Genomic DNA, 25192 nt, shown 5'->3' on the forward strand with positions numbered 1-25192 from the left:
GATGTTGTTCTTCCAGCAAGCAGAACCAGAGAGTGAGATTTATTGTTTGTTTACCAAGTCATGGGCGTGTGGGAAGGTTTCCTGCCATTTTTACACTGAAGTTACACAATGACATTTAGGCAGAACTAACTGTCGAGCCCGTGTGCCCCCTGTCCCCACGGTGCCCGTGGGCATGGGGGGAGCCCCAGTGCCCCTGCTCCCACAGCCTCCCTGGCAGCAGCAAATCCAAAGCGCAGGAATTCAGGAAATGATCACCTGCATTTTGAACAGCAAGTCCAAGCAGGGCCTGCACCCAATCAGTTTGGTTTTCGTGGTTCTGTGTTTATTGGGGCTGATCCATCACATGGCAGAGTCTCAAGGAACGAGCCATTCTTCAGTGTAATAGGTTTACAGTAAAATGAGATTATGGCTTTCCAAAGCCCTGGACAAACCCCAAAGCATCCCCTACGTGCAGAAAGGGATATATTGCCCACAGAGTCCTTCCTTAAGGAGTAGCTACTCTGCATCTCCCCCTTCCCCAGCAGTTGAAGAGCTTTGCTCTGTCCGCTGCTCGTATGTGACTGTCTCTCCATCTCCCTTTATTCTCCTCAGTGCATTTATGGAGTCCCATGAGGTGCCTTCCTCTTCTACAAAGGGAGGCCTAAGAGACTGGATAAATGTTCCTGCTATTGTCCAGGAGAATCCAGGGCCCAGCAGCAGATGCTCATGCCAATTGTGATCTGGGTCACCTCTGAGCCTAGCACCCAGGTGTCCCCTTTCCTATGAGCAGGGTGCAGGACAGCAGAGCTGGAGCAGAAGGGAAGCACAGATCAAGCCTGAAAAGATCATTTTTAGATTGAATGAAATACACTGCCCACAAAGACAGGGAGAGCAAGACCTTGGGAAACATGGGACTTCTTTCTTTCTCTGATTTAAAGGAAAACACTGTTTCCTCTTGGCGTTGTTAAAAAACAATTCCCATTTAAGCAGTGACAGGCAGGACTCTGTAATCTGTACATACAATTTAATCCTTTCAAGAATCAGCAGAACCCACATCAATCAAGCCTTCATCAACTTGTAAAAACAATATTTTGATTCAATCAGATTCAAAGCCCTGAAATTCCCAACTAATTAATGCAGGGTCACTCGGAGCTGCTGAGGCAATGGCGAGCAGAGTGGTCAAATATTTACCCCTCACCACAGTAGACATTAGGACAACCAAAGGACCTGGAGAGTGGGCAAGAATAGATAATGTGACTGTCACTGCAGCAGGTTTCATTCACTGTGAGTATTTGGATAAGGAATTATTACAAAGGAGAGGGGAAAAAAGCAAGTGAAGCCTCTGCTGTAAGCAGCATTCTCACATCCTGCTCAGGGGCTGTGAAATGGGCAGTGACCCAGGCAACATCCTTCCCATTTTGGGATTTTTAACATGCATGTCTCCAGACAGTTGAGTTGCTTTGATTCTAGTCCTCTCTTATAACATTCACAATAAATTACATTATAAGAACATAGGCAGCAAAAAATTACTGAAGTGTCCAAAGCATTGAGACCTCCTGCCCTGCCTGTATTCCTAGAAATGAGATTGGAATTCAGCTTTTTCCTTTAAATATCCTTAAAATGTATGCCCAGCACGCAGGATATTCTCTGCAGGGAGGGCATTTTCCCAGCGTGGAGGGTGCCTGTGTGTGCTGCAGACACGGCTGCCTCGTGTCTCCACACGATTCTGTGCAGTTCATTTATGCAGCTTTACACTTTGCCTTGCGAGGATGCATTTTGTGTATGTTCCCCTCCAATACTAAAACCCCCCTGATCCTTTGCAAATGCAGTCAGCAAAGCAGTCAGGGCTGGGTAGTGCAGGACCCGGAACCCCACTCACGTGTCCCTCTGTCCACGGGGTCTGTGTGCAGCTGAGGGTGCTCTTTGACCTCCTGAACGTGGCACAGGCTGCCCAGAGCAGCTGTGGCTGCCCCATCCCTGCAAGTGCCCAAGGCCAAGGGATGCAGCTCGGAGCACCCTGGGACAGTGGAAGGGATGAGCTTCAAGGTCCCTTCCAAGCCAGCCCAGCCCATGCTTCTGTGGTGCTCTGGATACACTTTAGATTATCCGTGATGTAACCAATTCATGCTCTTCCTTCCGCAACAAAATTTTCAAAAAGTTCAAGAGCAATCATTAAAAAAATCCCAATTTTTGTGTTGCCTCTACTCTAAGAAAACTAAAAAACTAATTATATGCCCATAGGATTTTTTAAAAAGCCATTTTGTAGAGTCTGTGTTGATAATACTTCAGTGTAGCAACAGTGAGAGCAAGGTTGCACCAGAGTGGGTTTTAGGAGGATTCCCTGGCCCAGGCTGTAAGGCAGCAGCTGCAATAATAGTGATAGTGAAGAAAGAGTCCAGATAATGGCACCTGAAAAAATACATTTCAAGGAATTGTCACAAGTCTTTTTTCAATCTTACCACTGTGTGCATGGGACAGCCCCTACAACAACCTGGGGCTGCAGGAGCAGGGCACTATTTCCAGAGGAATGTCTCACCCACAAAATGGCAGGAGTAAAAGCATGGACTGAAGCATCTCTTTAACCTACGTTATTTCAACTACTCAGCACCACAAAACAATACATGGAATACTATTTGCTTTCCCAAGCTCCTGGGACTTCCTTGTGTTTTGCACTTCACAGCCCTGCAGCAAAGAACTGCCTTGGTCAATTTTGGGACTGTTCCCATTCTGACTCCAAGTGCTGGTACAGTCCTGAAGAGTGGAGGATCCTGAAGTAACCCAGCTTTAAAATCACAAGCACAAACACAACAGGGCACTGGGTGGACCTCTCCAGCAGATGAGCAGTTCTGGCACACAGAGGGGAGCAGCAGCAGAGGCACCTGCTCCAGACGAGGCGCTGGGGCCGTGGGGGCACTGCTGCGGTTGCTGGAATTCTGTGCAGGAGAGCTCCTGCTACAAAACTGCTCTGCCCAGCCTCCCTCTGCACTCCAGCTACTACAGCTGGGGAAATTCTGGGATGGGAACAGTATCCCTTCTGGTTTTAAGAAAGAACAACAGCCCTGTGCAATGCCTGCAGGTCCCAGCCGCTGCTCTGATGGGCTCCCCAGGCTGGGGGTCCCTCGGCAGCCCCCACACAGGGCAAAGCTTTTATTCCTGTCCCTGGCTGTCCCTGAGAGATGCCACAACTCCAAACTCAGCAGCTGACAGGCAAGTATGGAACCCTAATTTACATCCCACAGCTTTCCATTCAGCCAGGCACACAACACCCAGTGATAGTAGCAAATTTTCACGTTGAAATTACAGCTCTTTTTGAAAGTGTCACTGTTTCCGTTTCACATTGGATATTAATTCAGCATCTAATCCATAACTGTTTGTAAATATGCACATTTGGGATTTATTCTAAGACACATCCAAAGTTCTTTCATCCCCTTGCTATCATTCCTTCAGTGATTCTGCAAACCAGCCTGAATGCTCCCTGAGGAAGTGCAATGGGATGAGTCTATTTTTAATTTTTAAAATATAACAGAAAGACAAATTTTAACAATAAATCACAGATCAATGCACTAAGTGCCCTGGATATTAATAGAAATATCATCTCTCACACAGAAGTTCTAACATTTTTGCTATGGACATTTCAGCGTAGTAAGGAACAGAAATTAAGGAAGTCTGAAGCTTCGATGGTAATGGATATTTCCAGGTGGAAAGGCTTTTTACATCATACTTCAATGCAAAGTGTGCTCCTAATAAGAAATGCTCCCCACAGCTTCTCCCAAAGAACAGGATGACTGGTCTGGCACCAGAACAGTCTCTCACTGTGGCTCTCGTTGGCTCCTGATCCTCCTGTGCCCGTGTCCCACCTCAGCCACAGAGCTGTCCCTGGCCCTGGGGCTCTGCAGTTACTCCATTTCCTGCCTGTGCATCCTGCAGGCTCCCAAATCCATCCCCCCACCTTGCACTTGGCCATGAAGGCATTACCCTGGCAGTGCCCTGCTCCCCAAGGCAGATGTGCCACCTGCCACTGCTACCTTTCCCCTTGTGCCACTGGCACAGCAGGCACCGCCCTGCCCCTGAGCCTGTCCTCGTGCATCTCCACACAGCAGCCCTCACCTCACCTCACCCAGCCTCCCTTCCTCTTCACTCCCCAACATCCATCCTGGGGTTAGGACCAGAAATTCCTCTGGAAACTAGTTTTTGTCTCACTGTCTAAAATAATCGATTTTTTCCCCCCCACCAGAATTAAGGAGCTTAAATAGCAGCAAAAGAGGCACATGCCAAGAGCAGGCAACTGTCACTGCTCCATGGGCTGCCTCATTTTTCTCTCCATGATCCTCACTATATATCTCAAACCAGTGCATAAGCTCTCAGAAGTAGGGCTTGGCTTTTCTATATGCTGCGTTAAAACAAACTATGTAATAAAAATAACGGATGTTTGAAATGTAATTGGTCACTAGAATTTGCAAATCAGTAAGATAAAAGTAGAACAGCTCTGTAAATCAAAGGGTGATGAATTGACCCAGACTGGAATGAGCTGAGCAGCCCCTGTCAATGTGTCACCCCACGTGTATTTACAGTCAGAGGCACATGCCTTCACAGGAGAATTTGCAATTCCTGATTCCAATCTCCAAAAGGAACAGACTCCACATGGCAACAGATGGATCGTCAGCACAGGGTGTGTGGGCAGCGCCCACACCCTGCTGGAGGTCAGCCTTTGATTTCATAGAGGAGCAGAATCCCAGAATGATTTGGGTTGGAAGGGACCTCAACACAACCCGGTCCAAGGGAAGAGATGTCCCCTGCCCATGGCATGGGTGGGGCTGGATGGCCTTTAAAGTCCCCTCGCACAAAACCATCCCGGAATTTGTGGTTGTGTGACCACTAACAACAACCTCTGTCCAACTCCAGGCCACCAGAACCCCGAGAGCAGCGTGAAAGTGAGCCTGGCACTGCCCCAGCCTGAAGGACTTTCCAGAACCTTCAGCCATGTGGGTTCTGTGTGCTGGGACTGTGCTCCACCAACACAGACAGAAAGGCAGCTGCAGTGGGGCAATGCCCTAGCACTGCTGGGACCGTGCAGCCCAAGGCTCCCACGGAGTTAAACAGAAACTGTTTACTCCCCTTGCATCTCATCTGTTTGTACAAAGTGAGCGAGAAATCTATAAAGGATTCATTAAGACGAAACATGTTAAATAAAGCATGTTCTTCCACAGTCGAGGATTAATGCCAGCATTTTGTCAGCCTGGGGAAGGGCAGATTTGTAGTGGGGAGGGGGAGAAGGGAGGGCAGAGGCAGCGTGGAGGTGCTTTGGCCACCCAGCTCTGACTGGCATTGCGTGGCTGTCACCACCAGCAGTGCTGCCTCCCTCACCTCTGCTGCCAGACAGGCTCCAGAATGCAGAAAAAGCAGCATTTTCCCCAGGAAGCTGCCAGCCCCCAGCCCTGATCCCAGCTGCATCCCTGCCTGCTGTGCCAGCAGCAGCCGCTTATTTACCTAATAGACTCTAAAAGGTATCAAGGGAGTCATTCCCTTCAATTGGGTCATTCTGACATATGTAAATATGTATTTAAATTTGGTAAATATGTACAGTATTTAGAGTATGCGGAGAATGACACTTCTGTGGAATGGGGCACCTCTTTCCAAAGGGCTTGTGCTACTCCAGGTAAATTAAGCTCCTTTCCACACCAGTCATGAGAGCTGGAATCTGCTGGAGAAGAGAGCTCTCCTTTGTGAGCTGGTGTGAGCAAACCCTGCGGAGCCTGGCAGCATTGTGACTGCAGTTAGTAATGAAACTATTGCAGTAACCTAGTGGGTTTCATCAAAACAATTCCATCACTTGAGGACTATATCTACATTCATATGTAAATGTATGTCTGTATGTAAGTGTGTATATACACATATGACACCGGGGGATATGGGTTAGGGGTGATTATGGTGGCCCTGGGTTGACAGCTGGACTCAAGGATCTCAAAGGTCTTTTCCAACCTCAAGGATTCTGTGTGTTTCTCTACGTGCATGAACCCCAGCTATTGAAAAAGCCTTACATACACATGTATGTATTTCTCTTCTCTGCACTTAAAATGCAAATATTTCCCAAAAAATGAAACTCTCAGTAACATTTTTCTCTTCATTCATTACAAAATACCCAACAAACCCTTGGTCTCTGCTTCTAGCCAGCATCCCTCTCAAGAGAATAAATGTGTGGATGCTGCATCACCATTCCCACAGCTCTGCAACCCCGAATTTCTTGGGCCACTGATCTAAGCAGCCCTGTGTTACAGAAATAGTTTATTAAGGAGTTCTCCAAGTAAAACCACAGCCCACTTGATGCACCTGGGTTAGAGCTCTGACAGTCCTGAAATAACTCTATTTTTGTGGTACTTATGGCAGGACTCATTTTTGTAGGAGTGAAGAGGTTTTGAAGAGCCATGGCAAAAGCTCCCAAGGTTTGTTTCACAGAAAATTCCTCCCTAGTCCAAGCTCACACCTTGCACTGTCGGTATCAAATGAGAAACACATAAGACTACACTTATTTATATTACAGCCTGAACAGCAAGTGCAAATAATTTAGGATTTCTACAGCTTGAAGGGGAAAATGAACCAAACAGTTCCCAGTATGAAATGGTAAGTTCCTTTTTGGAGTTTCTGGACATGGCACCTCACACTGAGTATTTATGTGTGTGTATTGTATGTACAGAGTGTAGCTATGCACTCATTGATTAAAGGAGGTATAAAACCATGCAAAACCCCAGTAACATGTTTATATTTACTAAATGTAAACAGTGCTGACACATTTCTAAATATACCTCTAATTTCTGTCTTCAAAAAGGCTTGTGAAAACTAATATAGCCTGGATTTCCATATGCCCCAAGCAAACAGCTACAACCCTGTCACAGTCAGGTAACTCACAGGTGACAAAGAGAAACACAGGGAAGATGAGACAGTCCATAGGAATCACACAATTGACCTAACAACCAAGACTGTCCAAAAGTAGGAAAAATTTTCATAATCCAAATAAAATCAGCCTTTGCAACCTTCAGCTGATTGTTGTTTGCCACTAGAGTCTTCCCTTAGATCAAGTTATACAATGAAATTCAGCTCTCTGCCACCTCCATTTTCAACAGATTATAATGAACATCATCTTAGGTGTGCATAATACCTTTAGTAATGTGTCAGAAGAGAAGAAAGTGCTCTTTCCAACACAAGCTGGGTTAGGGTAGGAGACACAGAGAAATCACGCCAAAAAAACCCCTTACAAACTAGTATTGAATTTCAACATTCTACTTGCTTATCATATAGTATAAATAATTCACACTTGAAAATCTTCTTTTCAGAAATGTTTACTGACACAGCAAAAATGCATGTGAGGGTTTACTGACATGGCATGTAAATGCACACCTGAAGAGACTGGAGTGATCACCAAAAGGAGAAAAGAATTAATCTAAGGAAAATGTCAGCCAAGAAAATGCATCGTCCCGAGTAAACCGGGTAATTAACAGCTCAGGTCCCTGAGTCTCCTTCCCTTCAGATCTGTCCAATGTTAGATGTGCTCCAGAACACCATCTCATACTACAGACTTCCTCTGCTACCGCCTCAGTCTTTGATCTGGTTTATATTTTGATTTGAAAGATACGCAGAGAAAATTACTAGAAAAAATCTACCATGATAGGGAAATGAAATTTGGCTCAGATGTTTTTCCTTCATGCTGTTGAAATGAGCTTTGTGGGTTAGCACCTGTTAAATAATGCAGCTTGCAGGAGGGGACCAGGTCGAGCGGGCCAGTGCCAGAACTCGGGGCTGGCAGCAGGAGCAGGCGCAGGATCACCGGCGCTCACCAGTTCACACCAGCTCACACCGGCTCACACCAGCTCACACCGGATCTCTCTGCTCACACCAGCTCTCTCTGCTCACACCGGCTCTCTCTGCTCACACCGGCTCTCTCTGCTCACACGGGCTCCCTCTGCTCACACCGGCTCTCTCTGCTCACACCGGCTCTCTCTGCTCACACCGGCTCTCTCTGCTCACACGGGCTCCCTCTGCTCACACCAGCTCTCTCTGCTCACACCGGCTCTCTCTGCTCACACCGGCTCTCTCTGCTCACACCGGCTCTCTCTGCTCACACGGGCTCCCTCTGCTCACACCGGCTCTCTCTGCTCACACCGGCTCTCTCTGCTCACACCGGCTCTCTCTGCTCACACCAGCTCACACCTGCTCAGCCAGACCAGGGACTCGTGCTGAACACTCGTCCCACGTGGAAAGGCACGGAAAGGATGAGAGGAGGCTGAGGTGGAAGAGCCCAGAGCAGGGAAATACCCCAGGGCCCGTACCCACCGCACTGCCCCGAGCTGCGGGATGGCCCAGGGACAGGGATGGGACAGGGATGGCACAGGGACAGGGATGGGACAGGGATGGCACAGGGATGGGACAGGGATGGGACAGGGATGGCACAGGGATGGGACAGGGATGGCACAGGGACAGCACAGGGATGGGACAGGGATGGCACAGGGATGGCACAGGGAAGGCACAGGGATGGCACAGGGATGGGACAGGGACGGGACAGGGACGGCACAGGGACAGCACAGGGACAGCACAGGGACGGCACAGGGAAGGCACAGGGACGGCACAGGGACGGCACAGGGATGGCACAGGGATGGCACAGGGACGGCACAGGGATGGCACAGGGAAGGCACAGGGAAGGCCATGCCCAGGTGAGGCATTGCCCACCACGGCCACCCTCAGTGACCATCACACCTTTCACAAGGAAAAAAGCACTGAGGGAGAGAAACCGTTTGCTACTTCACACACAAAAAAAAATGGTCCGGGGAAAGGCAGAAAAGCTCATGAAATTGTAACTGCAATTATCTTAGATTAGAATTTTTGGCTTGAAAGATCTGGAGGGTATTGTTTTTGATAAGGCAGAGCCACTTGACAAGGCCTGTCACCACTCCAGGTCTCTCTGTTGTCAACTCAAGATGAAAGGACATCACAAAGAATTAACTTCAGCTTTTAAACATTTTGAAAATGTCAAAGAGGTCATAGCTGATCTATTTCCTTATACAGCATATTCACTTGATGAAATTTGTGGTAACAATGTGTTTTTACTTTTCATTCAAATTGGTCTCAAATCCTGGTAATTGATCCCAGACTAATGAGAGCTGACAGGGCCCCGGCGCGATTGGCTGAGCTTTGTATCAATCACAGCTGCTGCCGGGCCACGCTGGGCACATTAGACTTTGTAATGGCACTAATTGGGGACTACAGAAAAACCTGCCCCAGCTCCTCCTGGAGCTTCCAGCACCATTTATTTGGTTTCCAGTTACACTAAAGCCAATTTAAGCCCTTTTATAACCAACACCTTCCTGCATGTAGGACCTATTGTTCCTGCCTTCCCACAAGCCGTCTAGAGAGGCCTTAAAATATTCACTGAGATGACTCTAAATTCAAAACGGGTCCAACCTGGGAAACAGCACAAGTAAAAGTAGAAGCTAAATATTTGTATTGACCTTTAGGAGCATTATCCCAGTCAGTAAAATATCTTAAAGGCATTTTGTTATGCACAGAGGTGAAATTTTTAAATCTCATTTAAATGAACACGTGACCACATTTGCGAAAAAGGATTTTATATTTCCAGAACACATTAGGGTCTGTAAATATGGAAGTTACCAGTGAAAACAAGATGAAATGTGGTTGGATGGTGCTAATTCTGCCCCTACCCCCACATGACTTGGAGAGAAAGGTCAGGGCTGCTGTCACGTCCCTCTCAGGGATGCTCAGAGCCCGTGTGCACCGAGCATGAGACGGCTCCAAGAGCCCAAGGATCCGGACATTTTCTGCATCAACTGGATTCATCATAACCCTCCATCTTGAGCTAGAGCAAGGGATAAACACACACGTGTTTCCTACAGAGAGAGAGAATACCTGAAACAGGAACAAAGGACAATGTGGCACTAAGAGTCTGAAATATTTTGTATTTCAAGCCATAATAAAAAGGGGGGAGGGAGGGGGGGAACCAAAAGAAAAACACAAAACAAACCCCAAGACAGAAACAGAGGTAAAGTTTAGAACGAGCAAGCACAAAGGTTTAGAACAAACAGACCTAATTATGCTGTTTGTTCCGCAACCTGAGATAAAAATAATCCTTAACATATTAACAGGACTCTTCAGTGATACTTCAGATATTCCTCCAAGCAAATAGCTTAGTGGAAGTATTTTAGGAAAAACAGGTCCCACCCAGGCTCCCTTGTAAATTTAAGATGGAGGGGAGATGAAGAAAAACATATTTTAATAAACTTCCATCTGAATTTACAATTATATGCTAAAATAAGGAAACTATTTACTGTAGTGCAATTATTTAAATATATTTCTTTACAATATTTGGCAGACAGCACGAGGTCACATCTGTACAAGCACAGATGGCTGAAGCTTTAATGAGTGACCTGTCCTGCGAAGGAGAGGCAGGTTCTGAATGGAAACAGGAGCGAGTCCCAGCAGGATGCACAGACGTCACCCAAGGTGACTGTTCCATTCAGAACTGTCTCGCTCGTGTTTGGAGAAGTGTTTCACTTACATGAGCCACTGCTCCACCCCGGGTAAGCCTGATCCCAATTCAATTAGTCCCTGGCAGCAGCAGCATTGCAGTATGTAATTACCCTAAGTATCATCTCCCCTCTCCCAAAATGTAATTAGCATCACCTCCCCCTCCCAAACCGGGACATCCAGCCACATTTCAGCACTGGGCTCACCCTGCTCACCAGCAAGCTGAACCCTTGGACACTGGGCTGTCCAAAACACGAAGGGAACACAAATGATCTTAAGGACACGCAGGTTTTCTGCAAGCTCCCACAGAAAAGCCTGAACTGGCCCATTTCCATGTACTGAGAGCTCAGCTGGACAGGCACTTACTGTCCCAGGAGCTGGAGTGCCAAAACAAAACACAAGGTGGGAACACTCCCACTTTTTCTCTCCCAGCAGGTTTTGCAGGAAGCAAAGGCAAACTGACACTGGGCTTTGCTGGTACTTAGAGCTGGCTTGGGCTGTGAGCTCTGCCCAGAGCACAGACCCTGGGGATGCTCAAGTGCAGCCCTCAGCCCAGCACCACCGTGAGCCACGTGGGGAAAGCAGCACAGCAAGAAAGAGGAGCCCTTGTCCCAGGCAGTCCCACAGAGCAGCGAGGAACTTGTCAGAAACAGTTTTACACAACCCTTCCAAAATTTCTACCAGGCCCTCAAAAAAAAAAAAACGTAAAGCTTTTTTAAAATTCAGTGTATAGTAAAAAACCCTGAGGAAGCAGCAAGGTCCCCTTTGCTTCCTCACCTTCTTTTTAGGCTGAAACACATTGCACTGACATTGGATTTTGGCACAGCAACATCTAAAAAAGTCCTTGACGAATATAAATTCCTCATCAAATTATGTTTGATGGCAATAATAGGCAGCTTCTATATTCAGTCCTAGGATAAAAAAATCAGCAAACCAACACAAAGGCATTTTACATCCCCTGAACTCTGTGGCCCCCACTTTCTTATTAAGAGGGTTTGAGGTTAATCAGTTTAAAATTGCATTGATTTATCTAATCATTTTTATTCGGTGAGGGAATAAATTGAAATGAATTATGAGGTACATTTTAAGTATATGCTCCATTTTGCTGCTTGTTCAAGATTTGGATATAATACAAGGGAAAGTAACACTTATCCCCCAGAATTCTCATGGATCTGTGGCAGTCCCAGTGCCAAAGATGCAAAGCAAAGTCTCTGAAATAATATTTAAGAGTGAGGGAAGATGTGAAAGAAAAATTGAGTTTATTGGCAGTTTATAAACAGAATTTAAAAGATCAAAAAATAATATAATTCCTCTTAGTGAGTTTCTTAGTCCTGTTGTGTTCAGTAGTGGAAGTGAATTATCCCGGCAGTACCATCATCTTCCTCCCCCAAACTTGTACTCAAAGATCCCCTCTCTCCCTTTCAGAGCACAAGTTATTCTGGAGAGTCTAACTAAAGTCCCACTTAAAAGCTGATTTTAATCAGCTGCTTTGCTAAATGGAGAGGAATTGGATTAAAGCTTTTTTAAGCTACTCTGTGGTAGTACCTTCATAATCTCTTCAGAGGGTGGGACTGGATGGGCTTTCAGGTCCCTTCCCACCCAAACCATTCCAGGATTCTGTGAGCTCTGGCCGCAAAAGCTTCTGTTTCAAAAAGCAGAATATTTTTGGTGTGCTTGCACAAACATTAGTGCAGCATAGTAAATCCAGAAACATTCATTTCTTTGGAATTAACACTAATTGCAGTTGAAGACAAAGACTTTAAAGAGTTTAAAAAGGCCACAAGTGACCCTCACTCCCAGCATGCTGGGACTGTTCAAAAAAGCCTAAATTATTTTCCATATGCCTCATGGCTGTATTTTCTCATGCAATTGGAAGAGCTTTGAATTTCATTGAATTCAGATCCCAGCCTGACTTCTTCCCATCTGCTTTTATTTTGGCATCAGACTGGATTCCTGAACAGACACAAACACAAGCAAAATCTGGTAATTCCCCAACCCAAGGTGTAGCACAGCAGGGAAGTTTAAGTCCCTCCTGGTGAACACCTTTACACTGACAAACCAGAATCTCCTGTGCCCTCCCAAATGGCTTTGGTCTCTCAAACAGAGCCAGCACACACTAAAAGGTTGGAGAAACAGATTATATTTTTAAAGTGCAACATATTTTTTCCTCTGATTCAAAACAGCAAATGTTAAACTTAAAGACTCTTCCTAGTGCATGTTAGTGACAGGCAAAGCTCCCAGAGGGGTGACTGCCTTCAAAGACAGGTAAATGAGGGCCCATATAAAACAGCCAAGTATTGATGTTGTAGTAAAATTCAAGAAAAACACATTGGCAGACAAGTAAATTTGTCACTAATAATTTAATGTAATTTCCCTAAAATGGAGGTAATAGGTACTCGGGGAATACACCTCCAGGGTTTACATCAAATGTGCCTGTGGAAAATTGTGAAATAATATTTTTTTAAAATGTAGATGCTTTGGCTGACATGTTGGTTTATGATGAAAATCAGTCTCCTGAAAAATGATAAAGGGGAGGAGGAACAGCAGCTCCCAGAGACCCACCCCGAGCTCGCTGCTCTGTGACCCAGGCACGGCCGTGGTGCTGCTGCTCACACAGCTGCAGCAGCCACGGGACACAGCCAGGGCTGCAGGGCTGCTCACACAGCTGCAGCAGCCACGGGACACAGCCAGGGCTGCAGGGCTGCTCACACAGCTGCAGCAGCCACGGGACACAGCCAGGGCTGCAGAGCAGCCACGGGACACAGCCAGGGCTGCAGGGCTGCTCACACACACCTGCAGCCACGGGACACGGCCAGGGCTGCAGGGCTGCTCACACACACCTGCAGCCACGGGACACAGCCAGGGCTGCAGGGCTGCTCACACACACCTGCAGCAGCCACGGGACACGGCCAGGGCTGCAGGGCTGCTCTGCAGCAGCCACGGGACAGCGCTCACTGTGGTTAGCTGCATCCATGCGACCGGGAGCAAGTCAAGTAGAAAAGTTTCATTTTCTCTAAGTGTTACTGGAAGATTTTCAGCCCAACTCCTGTGAACGTTCACTTTGTACCTTGCAGGATGGTGCTGGATGCTGCTGAAGAGCCCTTATCAATTATCGAGGGTTTCTATAAGTGCTAAACAATACTTGACTCACACAGGTGAAATTCAGAGAAAAAAAAAAGGAAAAAAAGTCTCACTATTACTTCACTGGTCCAGATAGAGACACTTCTGGTTATAAATTAAAATTTCTGTGCAGGTTTAATATGGGAAAGGCTTGGTTTTGGGGTCTTTTTTTTTTTGTTTGTTTTTTTGTTTGTTTTTTTGTTTGTTTGGTTTTGGTGTTTGTTTTTTTTTTTAATCTAGGGCAGTAAGAAAAAAGGGAAGGAAAATAAAGAAAATAAGAAAGGAAAAATGCATCTGCCACAAGCTCAGATAGTGACAGAGGAGGAAAGGAAGCCCAGGAAAGGACATGTGAATTGGTTTGAAAGCCAAAACTCCATCATATTCCATAAAATCAAGACCACTGATTAAGTTGCAAGTAATTAAAAATAACAATATCCTCTGAAACAGCCTGGGTGTTTCATTCTTCCTGGATGGCTGGCAGTGCCCTGCGGCAGCACGGGCACAGCAGGGCACAGCAGGGCACGGCCACGCCAGGTGGGACTGTCACCTGAGGGGTAACACGGCCGCCAGGAGCCAGGCAGGACCTGATCCTTCATTTCAGAAATGCAAGAAGAAGAGATGGAAAAGAGAAGGTGGGACATGCTCTTTGTAGGAAGGGAAGAATTAGCCTGTGAATTGCTTAGACTGGATTTTTCCCAGTTTTACTGTAAAATGACTTAAAAGGGATCCAATTCTGGAGTAAAATCTGTGAATATAATTGGAAAGAACAGATTTATGGTCCCACAAAGTGATAAAAAAACAAGCATGCCCCCGCCCCAATTCCCTCCAAGCCCACAAACAGCAGCTTTTTCTCAACACTACAAAGCACACAAAAGGTCCCAAATTATCCCTCAGGGGAGGCAGTTCTGGTCAGTGGAAATGCCACTGGAACGAGGAGCAGGGGCTCGTGCTGTCCCTCCAAGCGCCTGCAGCCAGGGCTGTGTGCTGGCTCCCAGGCAGCACACACAGTGCAGGGGAATCACGGCCCTGAAATCAAGGGGAACTTCCATCTTCCTCTCCCATTCACTGGCTCTGACTGTGCTTGTTGTGCTGGTGTGTTTTAAGCACTGAGGATAACTCCAGTTCCTCTCAAACACAAAATACCCACAAATTTCTGAACAGACAGAAAAAAACATATTTTTTTTCTTTGTTGCTGTTTAGCTTTGGAGTATTGAAACAACAAACAATACAGAGAAAATTCCCAGCTGCTTTGGTGAGAGCAGGGAAACCAGACATCCAGATTCAAGGATTTTTCTTCTTCTGTGAGAAAAAGTCTCTTTAAAATTGCATTACTGGCATTTATGATTCATTCTGCAAATAGTGAGACATCCCTGTATAAATCTGAAATTCATTTCAGATATTTTGAGTTTAATAAGAATAAAGGCACCCCATTTTTCACAGCAATAAAGAAAGATGCACCTGCCAGGAGTCTGACCAGGGAACAGACTGGAAGATATTTGGTAAAGTTAAAACCAGAAAAAAATATGTATTGATACAAAAAAAGAGAGCTCATCTATCATTTCATACCAAAAGATGCATGTCATATGATGAATTTAAAGCAATAAAAAAGCTGTTGTTTTTGCTTCTCCAGAAGAAGGGAGAATCAGTGGAGCAGCAACTGAGAAGGGATTTTCTAAGCTGTGGTAGCAATGAGGTGCAGCTCAGGTGTGAATGGGTCCTGCCAAGGCTCTTTGGCCAACAACCTTTACCTAACCAGAAACTGAAGTGTTTTGTAAGAGTTCATAAAATATTTAATTACATTTTTGCAGCAACAGATTAATTAGTCTTAAATCTGACTTGCCCTTTGTGTCTTTCCCCTGCTAATTTTCTCTACAATTTCTCTGCTCTCCTGAAGAGTCTCTCTTTCAGGAACTCCCTGGAGCACATCACGGGCACCCACATCCTTCCCCACGCCTGCAATGCCCCTTCTGGCACCCCCTGCACCGCCAGGGCCACGTGAGCACCCAAAGTCGGAGTGAGGCCTCCTCTGCCAGGAGGCTGCGAGGGGAGCACGCCATCATGATACAACTCCTCAACTACTCAAAGGCAAAGCTATCAGCACGGAAGAGATTATAAACTCTAATTTTAAGTAACCCACAAGTGATGAGCCTTTTACTTACAGCACTTTAGTTTCTAAATTTTGTTGCTTACTCAACAAACCATTGAGGTAATTTAGGGTAATATGAACCTTTGCAGAGTATTTAATTTCTCCTCTGACTCTTCTCTAGTTTTCCATAATATTTTGTGTATGAATCCTTCCCAGAGATGAAGACTGTACAACAGCAGCCTTTGATACACAGAGACACCAGCCAGGAAATTGGAAGTCCAGGCTGAGCTTTGTCCTTCATTTACACCACTGCTGAGAGGGGGAAGGCAGAGACACCGAGCTACGGACAGGCAAGGGCTTAACTTTTAATTTCCTGGATGTTATCATTTTAAATAGGAGCCTTGCTGTTATTTAAATCTGTCAGAGACAGGCAAAGGGAGCTAAGAAAACAGAAATAATATGATTTCTTTGCACAACAGGAGTTAGATAGTCAAAGTCATTTGCTCCAGAAGAAAAAAGCAACCTGCAAGCCAACAAGCCACAAAGCCAAGCCCCCAAGGGGCACTGGTTTTCTGGAGTTCTGCTGGACGAGGCCAGCTGGTGTCAAACAGCAGCTGCCACACTGAGAAGGGAAGCTGGGTGCTAGGTTCCACTGCAGGGACACCCAGAGACCTCCGTGCCCGGCCCTGCTCTCCTTGAACCAAGAGGCTGCTGACAGCCCCGACTGAGCCAGCAGCAGTGCAACACTCCAGATCACAGTTCTAACAACACAGAAGCTCAGTCCTCTGCAAACATCACAGACAGGAGCCACCCTTGGGAGCCCAGCGTCCTGCATCACCCATGGGCTCTCAGGCTCTCACAGGACAAACTCCATCGATGCTGATGGCTGCCCGTGGCTGCCCCAGCTAAGCTGCTCTGCTAGGACTGACCAGAGTCGTTTGATGGCCAGCTCGTGGTGGTCTGGCCTGAGCAGAGCTGAAGGCTCTGCCATGAAAACAGCCCACGTGTGCTTTAAAACCCTGAGCAGCTGATACTCATCGAGTGTTTCGACACCCCGGTCTCAAGAGAATGAAGGATGTTCATTTGCAAAGGAAAGAGTTACAGAAATTGGTTCTGAAAAAAGTGTAAGAGATTTTAAAGGGAAACTTTTGGACTTGATAACTTCATTTACAAAGTGAAATTTTAAAAAGTAGGAAAAAGGAGAAGGAAGCCTGATAAAACAAGGAAGCCTTATCAGCCTTTCGTGGACTTCACAGCAGCTGCAGCAGGTGAAACAGGACGCTGCAGCACCAGCACAGGGAGATAGTTCAGGCATGGCTCTGATTCATTTCCTTCTCCTGCACAAAAGTGCTGACATACATCTCAAAGCACATTTTGACATATGAATGAACACTAGACCATCTACTCCATAGGTAATTGTACAATTTCCACTGGAAGACAATTCTCAGGACTTGGTGAAAGAATACTTTTAGTAATGGATGACACGTGAATAATTAATTATTCCTCCCCATTCTACCTGTCTCAGATCCAAGAGTCAATTTCTCCTCCAAACGCTGCCTGGTATTTTTCGGAGCTCATCTTTGTTACAAAGTTGATTCTCTGTATCCTTCTGCATAAACGTTGTGTATTTCAAAGGGTGGGAATGTTTCATGTCCTGAATCATGAGAACATGGAACAGCCTGTACTTCCTGTCCAATAAAACGGACAGGGAGAATGGCAGGATCTGATAGCAGTAAAAGCTCCTCAGTGCAGCTCTGATCTGGGTGCACTACATCAGCCAAATGAGAAGTTTATCAGGAAGACTTATATCAAGAAAATGTAACAAAAATCATCATCCCACTTTGCTATGCGGCCCTCGATACTGCATTTCATTCCTTATTTATCAGCAGCAATGGGCGCACAGAAAGCTTGACTGTGGAAAGAAATACAGCATGTTATGTTCAGAAAACAGGCAGCCACTGCTTACACCAGCGTGGTGTCACCACTGCTGAAAAAATTCACAAGCAGATATAGGAAAAATGTCCTTCCTTGCTTTGCATGTAGAGAGGAGAGACAGGGACAGCAGGGATGAGAGGAGATAACAGGCAGATCCGGGGGAGCACCTGACACAACACACGCCGAGAGCACGGATCACTTGAGGACTGCAGCGAGCTAAAATCTCTAACATCCATGTTGCAAAGAAAGGCTCCCAAAGCTCTCCTACCACTCTCTTCCTGAACACAAAAAAAATTGTTTCCTTTTCATCTCCAAGGAAGTGGTGCCGCCAAACCCTTCTGTGCCCCTTTTCCAAACCACCCTGGTGCTGCTGGCTCCTCAGCAGAGCGAGCTGGTGATCGGTGTGAAAAATACCCGAAGCACCACTTTTGGGAAGTGACATCTCTGAGGACAATGTGTGATGGAAGAAAAGTGACCCAGGGCAGAGCCCAAGGCCAGGGCAGTGGGAGGGTGAGCTGGACCAGCTCACTGCAGTCACTGCAGGGCAGGTGACCCAGGGAATGACCCCAGGAGAGAGAGGACGTGCGCCGTGCCCTGACCCACCCGTGCTGTCCCCAGCTGTCCCCAGGGCTCACACCCTCCGGGACACCAACATGAACTGCCACCAGCCTGCACTTATGACCCAAAGCAAGTGAAAGCAGCAGTAGGATTTCTGAATGAGCAGGATGACAGTGATGGGAACATTTGTCCCTAACAGAAGGCAAACTCCCCCACACACCCAGCAAGGTTTATTTCTACCAAGGCAGCTTTAACTGGCACTTCAAGCAGCACAGCCATATTTAGTTCCTGGCTTTGCACTAAGAAACACTGTCCAAAGTAATTGGCTCCCACATTCACATTGGAAAGCAAAGACAAACCATGGAGCATGTTTGGAAAACCTCAACATCTGGTTATAGTAATAACCTCATAAAGAGAGAATTCCAACTGACCCATTTCCTTCCGTCATTCCAAACACCGAGGGCAGAGAGATGTCATCAACCCTTTTCTAGTCCTTAACACCCAAGTGACAGACCCAACGGACCCGCGGAGTGAAAGGTCCATGTCCTCAGCTGCTCCGTGGGAACGGGTGGCATGGCATGGAAAGGGCTTTGTCCACCAGGGACCTCTGAAACAGAAAGGACAACTGCTCCTGAGAACCTGCAACACTCTGAGGCAAGCCTCGTGAACAGGCTGCAGCACTCAGCATCACTGGGGACAATTAGATGCAAATGGAGAAGCAGAAGAGCAGAGCCAAAGCGCCTTCCAAAGGACACGACAGACACTCGAGTGCAGGCTTACTTTTTACACACCACATAAAATGATTTTTAAACACACCTGAGATTTGCAACACTGTGGTTCCCACCTGTGGCAAAACATTAGGGATATCAACAACTCAGAGAAATTTTCCAGCAATAAGGAAAACCATGAGCTCAGCTCTTGCCACAGCACTGCAACACCCCTGAGGCTGGGATTTTAGCAACTTTTCAGCATTTTAAATGTTAGTGATGGAATTCCCAAGAAAAACAACCCTTTACTTGAGAGCAGAGGCCAGAGACTTCACAGCCTGAGAGCTCAGAAGAATCCCAGGGTACACAGCCATGGGGAGAAGGTTTCTCTTATCAGGCACAGAACAATTAAACTGGCACTTTTTATTTTTAAATAAGTCCTGTATATTTTTCAGTAAAAATTTTACAATAAACACCTATGCATTATTTGCAAAGAGGGATTCTGTGCAGTTACTAGGAAGCCCAACTGCTGTTAGCAACATTCCTAGAAATCTGCTGGTTTTTGTATTTTGAGACTCTCCACCTGCACTAGCCCTGTGTTCACCAGCAGCATTTCCCTGTTTTCTGCTTTCACTTTGAAAGACTCAAGAAATTGAAGACTGCTGGTACCTAGGAAAAGAGCCAGCCCTTTTAATATTGTCTTCCACAGAACCGTGAACAAAGAAACCCGTGCAATAATCTCTGCACAAATCCACATTTCTACTTCAGCTGTTCCAGTTACACAGGAAAAAAAAACCTTAAAAATACCCAGCCTTGAAATTCCAGGCATTCAGTGACAGGGATCACAGGATCTCCAGAGATGCTGTTTTAGCAGACAAGGACACATGCTGCAAAAAACACACATCTTTTATTTATTTACATTATACACAGATCAGGCTCCCGCTCTTATTCTATTTTCACAACCTACAGTACTTTATTATTTTTTTAAATTAAGGCACAACTTTGGATTCTTGAGTATTAAAATGTACATTAATGATTAAAGATTACCTTAAAAATTATTTGGGTTTGTCACTAAAATAGATCTGGACCCATCATTACTTTACAATATATATTTTTTTTTTATTATTTGCAGATTTGCACAACTCTTTCATACCTTTATGATTAATGAGTTGACTCTTATGTGATTCCAACTAGACCACAACAGATACAAGTTATGCTTCTTTTTCTTTAATGTGTTTTCTACGTCCTCTGGGAATTTTAGAAACAAAGAATTAGTTCCAAAATTAACACTAAGAATTTAAAATTTACTAAGAAAAGGAAAGCAATCTCAGTTGGAGAATGATGAAATAAAGAAGAGATCATAAGGTAAAATTCTGATACAATCAAAATCAATGGCAAAAGTTGTATTTGCTCCACTAAGGTGACAGAATCACCCCAGAATTCCTTCCCTCCATGTCCCTGGCAGAGTCCAAAGGCAGGACAGGCACTCAAAGGCTTCACCGAGATCTGCTCACATTTAACCCTGACAGTTATAGTGATTTTTCATTCATTAATTTAAATATTTCCATGTTTTTCTACCCATGTCAACCAAATAAATTACTTCTCCCTCAGGACTCTGTACAAGCCAAGTGGGAAAGTTCAGCTTTTTCTGTCTGCATCAGTCCTTTAAATTGATTTTTTATATTTTAATGAAAAAACTCCCTCTCCAGGTTAATTTCTGGATGAGGGTTTGGCTCTCACATGAAAGGAGCAGCCTGGTGCACCCAATAAGGGTCCGTGTCATCCTCCCAGAGAAATTTTGGACAAGGAACAGAAAATCTTTCTGATGTACCGTGAATCTTCAAAAGTGGTTCACAAAGGAAATTCTTTTGAAACTGTAAATTCCCAGGTACCACAAAAGAACAATGTGCATTTTTTCAGCTTGTCTGTGGGCAAAATAAAAGCTTTTTATGAAACAATAAATTCTCAAGACAATTCTTGCACACTGGATTGCAACGCAGAAAATACCAGAATATGCACATCCTTGGTACTGGGCACTGACGAATTCTCAAGAGACTCCACCAGGTTTTCCAGCAATGATAAATAAATGTGATTTTTATATGCCTCTCTATGTACGTGTATCAAGAGCACACCCACCCACAAGTGCTCTCTCCGTGTAGAAAAGCAGGACTGCTTCAAAAAAAAAAAAAAAAAAGCTGTTTTTTCTTTCTGACAAACGGGCATGAAATAAGAGGCCGACATCTGCCTCTGCAGGTCATTCCAGTCAGGCTGCTGCGTGTCAGAATTCCAACTGCTCCATCCATCAATGGCAGCCCAAAAATTAACGTAGCTTGGAAACTCTGCAGCAAGACAGTAACAGCCCAATTGAAAGGCTGACCTTCGGAGAACGGCGGGGTAAGATGGAAAAATTATTTCATGCCCTGTACCAAAGCCAACACCACAGTTCAGAGGGATTTGCAGTTAATTTTTTTAGTTATAAAATCTGGTTGGCTGGTGAACAGCAGTGAAACTGCAATACCAGATAAGGAAACTGTTATAAAGGCTTTTCATTTCAAAGGCATTATCAATTACATCCACAGAGAAGCACTTTCATGGCATTCAGGATTTTAATTTCTCTGAATTACCGATTAATATATTTTTTAAAAACATAACCTATTCAGTGTAATAAACAACACTATTTTCTCAGTGATTGATTGGGTAAAAACTATAGTTGATTAGCCTGAAAAAGTTGACTGAAACAGGCTGCAATTTTTGCCAAATACACACTTTCAGGTCCAATTAAACCAACGAGACAATCTCTTTTAAAATAAATCCTCGAAGTTGCTGTATTGAGCTCTTTTACACAGGAGTTATTTAATAACCAGAGACAAACAGGTCAGCCCTGTGCACAGCCCAGATCAGAGGTGCCTTTACCCTCCCAGGCTCTACCCCAGACCATGGCAGAGATTAATCCTCTGTTAAATCACCTGCTAACACCCTGTTAATTGCTCCATAAGCTAATTGAACTGGAAGCTTAATAACACACAAATAGCAGAAATACCATATAGCTTAAAACTTCAAGTAGTTCAATAAAATTGAACCAATTAAAAAGAAAATTCAAATAATCCAATAAAATTGCCAGATCACATTTTAAATGTGCATCCCAAACTTTAGAAAGCAATTTCTTTTTCCCAGGCCTTTCTCTGGAGATCATTGAAATAGCTTACTGAGCGTTTTCTTCCCTTACAGAGTTTTTCTAATATTACAAAATCTTTTCCTTCTTACACAGGTAGTTAGTTCTGCAACAGCATCAGACACCAAGATATCTGGAAGATTTCATTAAATACTAGGACAGAACAGAGAGCCTCAGTGTCCAAGTTTGTCAAAACAATAACACATGTATATTTTGTTTTATACAAAACCAGAAACAAATATTATCCTGTTTATATTGAAATATATTCAATGGCAAACAAAGCCCCCAAAGTAGTCACAGAGCTAATTTCTTTCACCATGGTACAATGATACAGAAAAATCCCAGGATTTTGAAAGACCACAACCACCAAGATTTTAGTTTTGATGAGACAACAACAGTTTTGGTTGACAGTGTTGGGAAGGATAAAATTAAAACTGCTCTCTTATTTTTTAGTACAATAAAAGACTTCATTAGCCCCTTTGCACAATAACCTGCACAGGCAGAGCTTTGGGCAGAGCAGCTGGGGCTGCCCTGGATCCCTGGCAGTGCCCACGGCCAGGCTGGACAGGGCTGGGAGCACCTGGGACAGTGGCAGGTGTCCCTGCCATGGCAGGGGGTGGCATTTAAGGTCCTTCCCACCCAAACCAGTCTCTGGTTCTGTGAGAATGAGCTGATTGACAAATCTAAAATGTCTTGGCTTGGGAAGTGCAGAAGCCAAAGTGGAAGAAACTCCAACTCAGAGATTTACACTGCAAAGTCAGAGTGGTGAGGGAAGAACAGCAGCTCCTCCTGGAAACAGCAACACGGCTGAACCAGCACAACGTGGGCTATTTGAACACAGATCCAAAGCTAACACAGAAGTAACAGGGCTCATTTTAACAGCACACGTTATCCAGGATGTCAGATTAGATGATTTAACACTCCTTCCTGGCCTTCAAATCTATAATCAATGAAATAATCCATTAGCTGCACTCCAGAGTTTCTCTCATGTTCTAGTGAAGGATTGGTGGCCAAAGCTGCACTCCCAGACTGCTGCTCCCTGCCCCTGGAGCAGGAGCCGAGTGCCTCCCCCTTCAATTCCCCCAGAGAACAGCGGGCTGCGGGGCTCGCTGCAGTGAGCTCATCACCAAGCACACACGTCAGCAAAGCTGCTGCACGCCACCAAGGACCTGGGAAGCGCAAGGTATTCCAGGCCATCTGATCAGCAGTTACTTTCCACGTTCTCTCTTCAGCTGAAAATTATTGGTTTAAGTATTAAAAAAAAACAAACCTAAAAAATTAAAAATCAGATGTTTTGTGTAAGAGTTTTAACAATTTTCAGTGACTATGCAGACCTGAAAAAAACCTTCTACTTTAATAATTATGATTGTTACCAGTAGTAACAACTGTATGGAGTTCCTTATAGTACTCTAGAATCTTATTCTTCAAATAGACTGTGCAATTATAACACACTGGAGAAACTGTGCCATTATCTCATTTCCATTAAACTAATGGAAATTATTTACTCTTTTTTTTTTTGTTTTCCACAGAATTAATGCACATGATGAACTATTTTTAACTAGTCCTGAGACTTAATAACTTACACTCAGTTCAGAGATTTCTTGCCAATGAATTGGACTTAATGAATTCCAGCTATTTCAAGGGAAAAACATCTTTAACAGTCATTACAACAAGGGAAGGTATGTGGAATATCCTCTGCTCCTTTTGAAGTAAAAAGAGCTGCAGTCAGTGTCCTTTAAAGGAAACTCTCCAAACTTTAATCTGCAACTGCGTAGGACTATTCTACACAAAATAAGATTTGATGGCAGTCTGATGGACTCTTCCAGAGGGTGCCCTGGGAGGAGCGTGTGTGCCTGAGGGAAGGCACCCCGACCCCAGACGAGGAAAAGCCTTGGCTCTGCTCTGCGGGCAGCATTGCACCAGGACAGAGCAGGACACCGCGCACAGGCACGGCAGCTGTGACTCAGGGACACCCTCAAAGTGTTATCCAGACACGAAAATGAACGCATTGCTCCCAAGGAGAGCAGCAGAGCCCTGTTTGTCTCTCCCTCCCCGGCACACACCTGTACAATGCCACAAACTCTGCTGGCAAACTGGGCCAGCTCCCACCAGAGGCCATTCTGGGGTTCTTCTGCAGAAGGGGCTGGGACCAGGCGTGCTGCAGTACACAGACAGCCGGTGGCACTCAGAGAATCCCTTCAGAAGCTGTGCCTCGAGGAGGGCAACCTGAAATGGACCAGTGGCCACCAGCATGAGGGGCTGCCACCAGCCAAAGCCTCACCTCCTGTCCCCTCAGCACTCCTCCACCTGTGCTACCACTGCAACAAGGGACACATTTTCCACATTTCCAGTTTCCAGGCTCCCGAACTCAGGAAGGAGATCCCGGAGCTGAACAGACAGGGCCCAGCAGGAGCTGCCCCTTCCCCAGGGCACTGTGTCCATGTGCTGCTCCCACAGGCATCTCCAAACAGCTGCCTGCAGTTAGGAAAGAACGCTTCCTAAAGCAATTAGCAAATGAACATCGTCTAAATGTTGTGATTGTGGGTATTTAGAAGTGATCCGAAGCTCACAAATAAGAGAAGCACAAAAGGCAGGTAGGTGCCTGCAAACAAGCTCCAGCTCTGACTGCTCAGGATGTCTGCACACCCTCACAGACACACCAGGAGAGCAGGGAACAGGTTTGGATACTGTACAGACAGGTATTTTCAAATATGAAGCCTGCTTTCTCTCTCTAACTTATTTCAACTCTCAGACACTAAATTACCAAGGCAGTATCAATGTCCTGTCTTTAAAAGTGAGTCTGTTCTAGAGCAACCAATGGAAAATTATCCATGGCAGCTAACTGTGAGAAAATTCTTACATAAAATCACATATACACTACCCTAAGTTTTATATTCACCTTACAACTACACACACTAGATGTTAACAGGATTGTGACTAGAGACAGCTTATAAATTATTGTTCTTTTAATTGGAAGTTTGGAAATTGGGTGGGGGAACGAGGGAGGCTGGTTTGCACTCAGTATCCGATGGGAGAATTCCCAGGCTGCACTATGATGAAAAACAGTGACAGCTCCCAAGTGCTGCAGAGGCAGAAAGGACAGCA

General features: G+C 45.3%; 1 protein-coding gene and 1 long non-coding RNA gene across 4 annotated transcripts in view; one reads left to right on the top strand and one right to left on the bottom strand.

Annotated features, from left to right (window-relative positions):
* ZFHX3 (zinc finger homeobox 3) overlaps nucleotides 1-25192 on the bottom strand; it is a 435802-nt gene that overhangs the window by 281255 nt on the left and 129355 nt on the right. The gene's annotated exons all lie outside the window — the stretch shown is intronic.
* Nucleotides 5703-15627, top strand: LOC135279131 (uncharacterized). The gene is made up of 6 exons (XR_010346454.1): nucleotides 5703-5840; nucleotides 6364-6419; nucleotides 6518-6597; nucleotides 7308-7461; nucleotides 10355-10562; nucleotides 15524-15627. It is a non-coding gene; the product is annotated as an uncharacterized LOC135279131 (long non-coding RNA).

The sequence above is a fragment of the Passer domesticus genome, chromosome 12, assembly GCF_036417665.1.
Source record: "Passer domesticus isolate bPasDom1 chromosome 12, bPasDom1.hap1, whole genome shotgun sequence".
Taxonomy (NCBI): domain Eukaryota; kingdom Metazoa; phylum Chordata; class Aves; order Passeriformes; family Passeridae; genus Passer; species Passer domesticus.